Source organism: Brassica napus, chromosome C3, assembly GCF_020379485.1.
Source record: "Brassica napus cultivar Da-Ae chromosome C3, Da-Ae, whole genome shotgun sequence".
Classification (NCBI taxonomy): Eukaryota; Viridiplantae; Streptophyta; class Magnoliopsida; order Brassicales; family Brassicaceae; genus Brassica; species Brassica napus.
In genome coordinates this window covers 39,923,306-39,933,176 of record NC_063446.1, presented here as the reverse complement: position 1 = coordinate 39,933,176, position 9,871 = coordinate 39,923,306, and positions in this window count along the sequence as shown.

Genomic DNA, 9,871 nt, shown 5'->3' with positions numbered 1-9,871 from the left:
ATTTTTTACTTATTTTTATCTTTTTATTTTAAAAACATAATATAACTTGATAAATTCTTTTTATTTTGTTTTCTTTTTTAAAATATATGAAATATAAAATAACAAAATACTATTGGTTGGTGAACCTATTGGTTCATCAACCCAAAAGTTTTTCTTAGGTAGGTTCACCAACCAATAATAGTTTGTCACTTCATTTTCAATTTTTTTTTGAAAATAGAAATAAAATAATAAAAATTTGTCAAATCATATTATGTTTTAAAAAAAAAAAAAGTAAAAAATACATAAAAAAATAGTAGTAGCTACAAAAAAGGGAAATTTTTTTAACATTATTAACGCCGTCAGCCAAACACTAAACCCTAAATCCTAAACACTAAACCCTATAACTTTGGGTAAACTTTAAACCGTTGGGTAAAAACTAAACCCTAAATCCTAAACACAAAACTTTAAACCCTTGGGTAAATTCTAGCTAACAACTCCAACATGCAATTGAAATGTTGTAACAACTAATCTTAATATTAGTTTTAATGGCGGTTAATTCATAATGCAAGAATTTATCCTATGTCTTCTTATGGGTTTTTACATATATCTAAAGGATAAACCATAACACTACAAGAAAACACAAGTTTAGCGGAGAAACTTAACGAGGAAAACTAATCCTCGTAAATTTACATCGACTTTACGAGGAACTTACGAGGAAATATAAAATCAACGTTATTTCCTCGTAAAATATTTCGTCGTAAAGTCAATGTTATGTCACGTGGTTTTTACGAGGAAATACGCTTTCCTCGTAAACTCGACGTAAATGTAGCGTGTATTTTAGGAGGAAATATTTTACGTCTACTTAGCGAGGAAATTTTGAATCCACCAACTTTGTAGTTGTAACACGTTTTTTTCGACAACCTAACTAAATTTCGTCGTAAATTCCTAGCAAAATTACAACAACCAGATTCGAAAATTTCCTATAAATATGGACGTTTGAACATCATTTTAACACACCAACAAGAAAAAAAAATGTCGGGCTCCGGGAATATTTTCGAGTTGCGGAGGTGGATGTATATGCATAGAGATGCTAACGGGAGAGTGACGAAAGAATACCTTGCGGGGCTGGAGACATTTATGCATCAAGCAGATTCCACACCGCTCGCCCAAGAAAGCGGTAAGATGTTATGTCCTTGTCGGAAATGCAACAATTCGAAATTGGCAAATCATGAAAATGTTTGGAAGCATTTAAGAAATAGAGGTTTCACGCCAAATTACTATATCTGGTTTCAACATGGAGAAGGTTATAATTATGATCATAATGAAGCTAGTAGTAGTAATAGCAATTTTCAGGAAGAACCGGTTGATCATCATTTGCATAATGAACATAGTTACCATAAGGAGGAGCAGATGGTAGATTATGATAGGGTTCATGATATGGTAGCTGATGCATTCGTAGCTCATGACGAAGACGAAGAACCTAACATAGATGCAAAAAAGTTTTATGAAATGTTAAATACGGCGAATCAGCCACTTTACAGTGGTTGTAGAGAAGGTCTCTCTAAATTGTCGTTGACTGCTAGAATGATGAATATTAAAACTGATCACAATCTACCTGAAAGTTGCATGAATGAATGGGCAGACTTGTTTAAAGAGTATTTGCCGGAAGACAATATGTCTGTTGATTCTTATTATGAGATTCAGAAACTGGTTTATAGTCTTGGGTTGCCTTCGGAGATGATAGATGTTTGCATCGACAACTGTATGATCTACTGGGGAGATGATGAGAAGTTAGAAGAATGTCGATTCTACAAGAAGCCACGATTCAAGCCGCAAGGACGGGGACGTAATAGGGTACCGTACCAAAGGATGTGGTACCTACCAATTACAGACATATTGAAAAGATTGTATCAATCTGAGCAGACAACCGAAGGGATGAGATGGCATGCCGAGCATACTCAGACGGATGGTGAGATGACACATCCATCAGATGCAAGAGCCTGGAAACATTTTAACAAAGTACATCCGGAATTCGCTAGCAATAGCCGGAATGTGTATCTTGGATTATGCACAGATGGATTTAGTTCATTCGGAATGTCAGGGAGACAATATTCATTGTGGACAGTCTTTCTTACGCCATACAACCTGCCACCGGAGATGTGCATGCAACGGGAGTTGCTATTCTTGACCATATTAATACCTGGTCCGAACCATCCAAAAAGGTCTCTGGATGTTTTCCTACAACCACTGATAAAAGAGTTGAAGGATTTGTGGTCAACAGGGGTGAGGACGTATGACTGCTCAACGAAGACGAATTTTACGATGCGAGCGATGCTTTTGTGGACCATAAGTGAATTTTCTGCCTATGGGATGTTGTCTAGATGGACTACATATGAGAGATTAGCTTGTCCATATTGTAATGGAACGACAGATGCGTTTCAATTGAAGAATGGTAGGAAGACAAGTTGGTTCGATTGTCACCGTCGATTTCTTCCCATTGGCCATCCGTACCGAAGAAACAAGAAATTGTTTAGGCACAAAAGGGTTGTGAGAGACACTCCTCCTCTATATCTAACTGGAGAACATATTGAAGCGCAAATCGACTACTACGGAGCTAACGAAACAGTTCGTCGTGGTGGTAATTGGCATGTCCCCGGTAATATGCATGATTCTTACGTTGTTCATCACAACTGGCACAAGAAGAGTATATTTTGGGAGTTGCCATATTGGAAGGATCTTCTTCTGCGCCACAACCTCGATGTGATGCATATAGAGAAGAATTTCTTTGAAAACATCATGAATACAATATTGAATGTCCCAGGGAAGACAAAAGACAACATTAAATCGAGGTTGGACTTGCCAGATATTTGCTCAAGAAGTGAGTTACATATAAAAAGCAACGAACAAGTTTCCGTTCCGATATTCAGATTGTCTTTAGAAAAAAGTTGGTGTTGCTCAACTGGATGACATCAGAAGTGAAGTTCCCCGATAGGTATGTTTCAAATCTCTCTAGATGTGTTGGAAACGGTCAAAAGTTCTCCGGGATGAAAAGTCATGATTGTCATGTCTTTATGCAACGACTACTTCCCTTTGCATTTGCGGAGCTACTTCCAACAAACGTACATGAAGCACTTGCAGGTAGTATATTATAACGTAGTAATTTTATAATGGTTTAGTTTGCAATAATATATGACTAATAATGTGTTTAATTGTTTTTGGAATACACAAGGCATTGGAGCATTTTTCAGGGAACTGAGCAAACGCACTCTTAAAGAAGAAGTCGTGGAACAGCTTCAGGAGAACATTCTCATCTTATTGTGCAGCTTGGAGAAGATATTTCCTCTGGTATTTTTTGACGTTATGGAGCATCTAGCTGTCCACCTCCCATATGAGGCATTGCTTCATGGACCTGTACATTACAGATGGATGTATCAGTATGAGAGAGCCATGAAATATTTGAAGGGTAAAGCAATGAACCTCGCAAAAGTTGAAGGTTCTATAATTGCTGGAATTTTGACGGAAGAAATTTCTCACTTCACATCGTACTACTTTGCGTCAAAAGTACATACCCGGAAAAGAGCTCCAAGAAGATATGATGATGGTGGTGTCACGCCAACATATGCAGTTGCTGGTGTTCCAGACATCTTTAGCCAGATTGGGTGACTCGGTGGGAAATCAAAAGAGGTTTGGTGGTCCAGTGAAGAAGACGCTCATAGTGCACACACCTATATTCTACTCTATTACGAGGATCCATTGATGCATTATTTTGAAAGGTAACATATATGGACACTTCTAAATACATATAAGTATAAATTATATAATTACCAAAGATTAGTTAATATAAAATGTGATTTTACAGCCTATTTGTTTCTCAAGTCGAAGAAATATTCCCAGGTATATCCACAAGTGACGTAGACAAAAGGAAAGATCAACACTTTATTAAATGGTTGAAGAATCGGGTATTAACTCAAACTCTTAATTTTTTCAGGTCGATCTCATACATGATCTGTATTTCAACGCTTTCTTTATTTTTGCAGGTTGATTATGACGACGATACAGATTATCCTAAATGGTTACACGAAGTAATTCAATCTCCACTTGTAAAGGTCACCACATCACAGATGTATTTCACATGAGGCTATACTTTTCACACATATGAGTATGGTAGACAGCGGGCGACCAGTAACTATGGAATATGTGTGAAAGGGGAAACAGATTTCTACGGGATCTTGACGGAGATTATTGAAGTCGAATTTCCAGGGATATTGAAGCTGAAATGCGTCCTCTTCAAATGTGAATGTTTCGACCCCGTCGTCAACAGAGGTGTTCGGTTTAACAAATTCGGTGTAGTTGATGTCAATGGTGGACGAAGGTACAACAAATTCGAGCCTTTCATCTTAGCTTCACAAGCACACCAAGTTAGCTTCCTTCCATACCCTCGGATGAGAGAATTGGGAATAAATTGGTTAGCCGTGATCAAAGTTACACCTCGAGGACGAATCATCAGTGGAGAAGAACCACCATTGCAAGAAGAACATATAAATGAAGTCGAAGAACCTGAACAAGAAATTAATGACATCCTTCTAATTGATCCGCATAATCATAAGTAGAAGATCTTACCGACGATGCCACAGACGAAGCTGTTGAAGACGAGTTTAATGAAAATGATGATGTTTCTAGTGATGACGAGAATTTTGATGTATTCGATTGATGTATTTGTTTTTAATAAGATTGATTTTCAGACTTAATGCATGTGATTTGATGGATTTAATCATGAAAAACTATTTATATAATTTGATTTTGGTGTAAGGTAATGGTAGTTTGTTATGGAAATAAGAGATTGAGATTATAAGTTAAGGAATTGTGGTTTAATAATTTGGGGTTTGGAATGGAAAGAATAGATTGAGGTTAAAGGGAAGATGGGTTTGGGGGTTGGAATATATGAAGTAGAAGATAAGGAAGATGGGGTTTGGGGTTTCGGATTTTGGATTTTAGGGATTTAAACATAATCCTCGTAATTTCCTCGTAAAATAACGAGGAAATAATGACGAAAATAAAAAATAAAGAACGCGGGAATTGTTAATTCCACGTAAGTCGTATTCGTCGTAGAAAACTCGTAATAAGAAAACGCGGGCCTCGCTCATTCCTCGTAAATGAAAAAACGGGTCTTGCTAATTCCTCGTAAATGAACGACCAATTAGGGACTACCGTTGTAATATTTGAAAAAAAGAAGAGAATAAAGATACTGGAATCACAGGTGGGAAGAAACAAGGCGAGACCTATGTAAGTCTAGCCTTGTCTCCACACACATGTGTTCCAATATCTTCTTCTCCTTCTTTTTTTCAAATCTTTCTAATTTGAGAAGCAAACTGGTGAGTAATTATCTCTGATTTGATAAGCAAATTGGTGAGATTATCTTTGATTTGAGAAGCAAACTGGTGAGTATTTATAGGAAATTTCGAAAGGTTTTACGACCAATTAGCTTCGTCTCATTCCTCGTAAATAAAAAAGCGGGCCTCGCTAATTCCTCGTAAATGAACGAGGACGTTACGAGGAAACCAAACACGGGCCTCGCGAGTTCCTCGTTAAAGGGAAGATGGGTTTGGGGTTTAGAATATATGAAGTAGAAGATAAGGAAGATAGGGTTTGGGGTTTTGGATTTTAGGTATTTAAAAATAATCCTCATAATTTCCTCGTAAAATAACAAGGAAATAACGACGAAATTAAAAAATAAAGAACGCATGAGTCGTTAATTCCACGTAAGCCGTATTCGTCGTAAAAAACTCGTAATAAGAAAACGCGGGCCTCACTCATTCCTCGTAAAATAAAAACACGGGCTTTGCTATTTCCTCGTAATTTAACGTGGGTTTTACGAAGAAACAAAATGCGGGCCTTTGTTATTTTTCGTAAATTTACGAGGAAATTACGAGGATATCTAATCTCTTATATATACTCGCGAGCGCTCACACTTTTATTTCGTCTCAACTTCCTCTCCACTTCCTCTCTATTTCGTAGCAATGGCAACTCTCTCTAATTTCTCTCTAATTTGATTAGATTAGGATAGATTAGGTGGTTAGTGTAGGAAATTTAGATATGTTTACGGATTTTATGTTAATTAGTGTTGATTAGATGGTTAATGTAGGGAATTTAGCTAGATTTATAGAAATTGTTAATTATAGAATTTGTTAATACTGTTGATGTTAACCTCAAAGATTAATTTTTTTTGCAGGGCATTCGAAAGAACCTGCTTACTCCCCATTACAGAGAGTTGTTCGGTGAGTCTGGTAGTCGCTTAGACCCACCTTCTTTGGCTCCCGGTTCTTCTTCAGCTCCCGGTTCTTCGGGTTCGGAGACTGTCCCCGAGACTCAGTCTTCTCAGAGAGTCTCTCGGTCTCCTTCTTCTAGTGCACCATCGGTTCCTCATGTGCCTCCTCCGATGGCTCCTCCGACGATGCCTCCTCCTTTGCCTCCTCCGATGGCTCCTCTGATGCCTGCCGAGATTCATCCCGATTTGATGGTGCCTCCGAGTGCTCCTTACTCGCAGTACACTGTCGAGGACCTTCTCGGTCAGCCAGACAGAGAAGGTTTACCGGTCATAGACCCCGACCGACCGGACGGAACTTTGTGGTATGTTACATTAATTATTTTTTTTTAATTCTTTTAAAATTCTTTTGTAACATTAATAAATAATTTATAATTTAAATTTAGTTTTTTTCAGGTTTGGGGTTAACGGATGTCTTGCATCGGACATAACCGACACGATCAAAGGTTACTTCTTCATGCCACACTCGAACTGGAAAAAGACGCCGATCTACGTCAGAAAGACGTGGTTCAAAATTTACGCTGTAAGTTAGAATTAATTAATTATATATACTTTAATTTTTTCATGATTTATATATATTTTTTTTAAAAAACTAATTATTAATTTAATTTTTTTTTACAGCAAAAACATCATTGGTCCATGGGGGTCAATGAGAGGGTGAGGAAAGCGTTTTACGCAAAGGCGAAAGTTCGCTTGTTGGACACGGTCTCCAACTGGAAGGGTGACTGGATCGTAAAAGGGTATGAGCATGGCAAACCCGCTGAGCTCACCACGGATGTGTGGGATGGCCTCATCCGTTATTGGCGGGATCCTGACGCCATTAGAATCTTCCAGTCTTGCACTGCCTCCCGTAATACGGTAGATGAGCACGGCCACGGGCCGATGCTTCACTCTACGGGCCAAAAACTCCACGCCAGTGTCCGTTTGGAAATGGTAATTAAATATTTTATTTAATAATTTTTTTAATATATATATATATATATATATATATATTCTAACTTTCTTAAATGTTTTTTAGGCCAAAGAGACGGGACAACTCACGTCTCTTTTGCAACTTTATGAGAGGACCAACAAGAACAAGGCGGGCCAATTTCTAGATGGTAAGTCCGAGCAAATCTTCAACGACTTGGTTGCTCGGGTTGACGACCGCCAGACCCAGCTGACCCAGCAGTCCACCGACGGATTACCCGTCACCTTATCCACACTTGAAGTGGATAGGATTTACGAGAAGGTAAATTTTTTTAAGTTTTATTTTTTTATTATTCATTTAATTTAACTTTAAATTTTTACTAACAATATTTATTTTTTGTTTTTAAGGTTATCCCTAAGAAAAAGGGATGTACGTTGGGGATTGGTTCTGTCAACGATGTTCCGAGAGCGACATCGTCTTATGGTCAGAGATGGGATGAGGAAGTCACTGAGCTGCGTAACGAGTTGGCCTCGACAAAAACTGCGTTCACAGCTCGTATGGGTGGAGTCGAGGGCTTCTTGGACGTTATAGCGGCCACAAATCCGAAATAGGAGTCCATGTTGAGGAACATGCGACAACAACATCCCATTCCAGGCGATTCATCTGGCACACATAACGAGGCAGATGTTGCGAGGAGTGAAGAATTCTACCAGGCGATGAATGACCCTTAGTTCTTTTTTTTCCCGGTTGTTGTATTATAAATTCAAAACTTATTTATATATAAAATATTTTCGTATTGATTTTTATTTTAAATTATAATTTTAATAATAAATTAAATAATTTTAATTATTTTTTTAATTATATTTTTTATTTCTGTAAAATAAAAAAACGAAGTAAATTCGTAGCTAAATTACGACTTATTTACGTGGAAAGTTTACGAGGAAATGACGAGGAAGGTTAAACGAGTATTTTACAAGAAAATACTTTCGAGGTATTTACGTGTATTTTACGAGAAAATACTTTCGGGATATTTACGTGTAATTTACGAGGAACACCTTTCGAGGTATTTACGAGGAAATATAGTGACCTCCTTACGTGGAATGATTACGTGGTCTTTAAGACGAAATGATGTACTTCGTCTTTACGACGAAATGTTTTCCTCGCTAAGTTACGACGAATTGGCGAGAAAATATGTGTTACGACGAACGAGTAACGACAAAACGTGTTTCCTCGCTAATTCCTCGTAAAGCCTCTTTTATGATGAACTCACGAGGAATACCACCATCGTTAATCTCATTAACGTTTTCTTGTAGTTTAAACCCAAATGATAAATCCTAAACCCAAAGGATAAACTCTAAACCCAAACCACATGATAAACATTAAATCTAAAGGATAAACCATAAACCATAAATCCAAAAATAAAATCTATTCCAAAGGGTAAACCTTAACCATATATCCAAAAGATAATCCTTAAACCTCGAATTGTAAAACCTAATCCTAAAGTAACGTAAATCCTCAACAATAAACCACGACAACCGTTAGAAGAAAAAGAAATAATGACACTTGATCTTGTATATGAAATGCAAATTATCAATATTTTACTACTTCTAATCTCTTTTTCTCTCTCTTAAGTTGATAATATTTTAATTAATCGGTTAACGTTTTATTTGAGATTGTAGTAGTTCTTCCTTTTTTTGTAGGGATTGTAACCAATCACATAGATAATTTTATTATATATATTTATATATATGTTAATAACTAGCTAAATTATTTTATCGCTGTAAATTAAGTTTACTATAACAAATATTTTAATTGATGCAAATTAAGATAAAATAACATCATGTCTATTAAAGTGGTGTTAGAGAAAAAAATATACTTATATAATTTTTGTTAGCATCAGTATTTTATTGATATAAATTATATATCATTTTGATAAGTGATGTTAACCAAAATAATAAATGCATCAACTGTTGAATTGATACGAATCTATATAGCAATACTGGCTTTGTTAAAATGATGCAAATTCATATAAATAATATAAATTTACTGATTTTTTATCATTTTACTGAATTTATGTTAATATTTTAATAAAACATCAATTGTTATAACAGACTTAAAATTATATATACTTGTCAATTCTAAATAAATAATTACTTATTTTTGTGATGCAATTTAAGTGATAAAATTTAGTAATTTTTTATATAGATATTGTATGTGCATCAAACATACAACTACATATATATATAAAATGAGAAATATCTTTAGATAGTCCTAGATGCTTTTTTTGTAAGAAATATAGTTATTAAAGATTAAAATGATTAAAATGTTTCATTAAAAATGTAAATATATACTTATACTCCTAAGGTTAACTACTCTATATTTTAGGGATTAGAGTTGAAGGGTGATATTTTGGGGTGTGTTTAAAATTTTTAAAAATACAGAATAAATATTAAAAGTTTAAAAATAAAAAGAGAAAATTAGAATGTATAGCCCTAGAAACAACTCATATTAGCAACTTACCCTCCCCTCCCCCCCCCCCCCCCCATTTCTTTTACATTTTTACATTCCAAAAATGTGCTTCCCTTCTACTCTTACCTTTTATGTATAGCTGGTGTGTAAGGATTGTGTCAGCCTACCGGATAAGTGTGTAAAAATTTTCA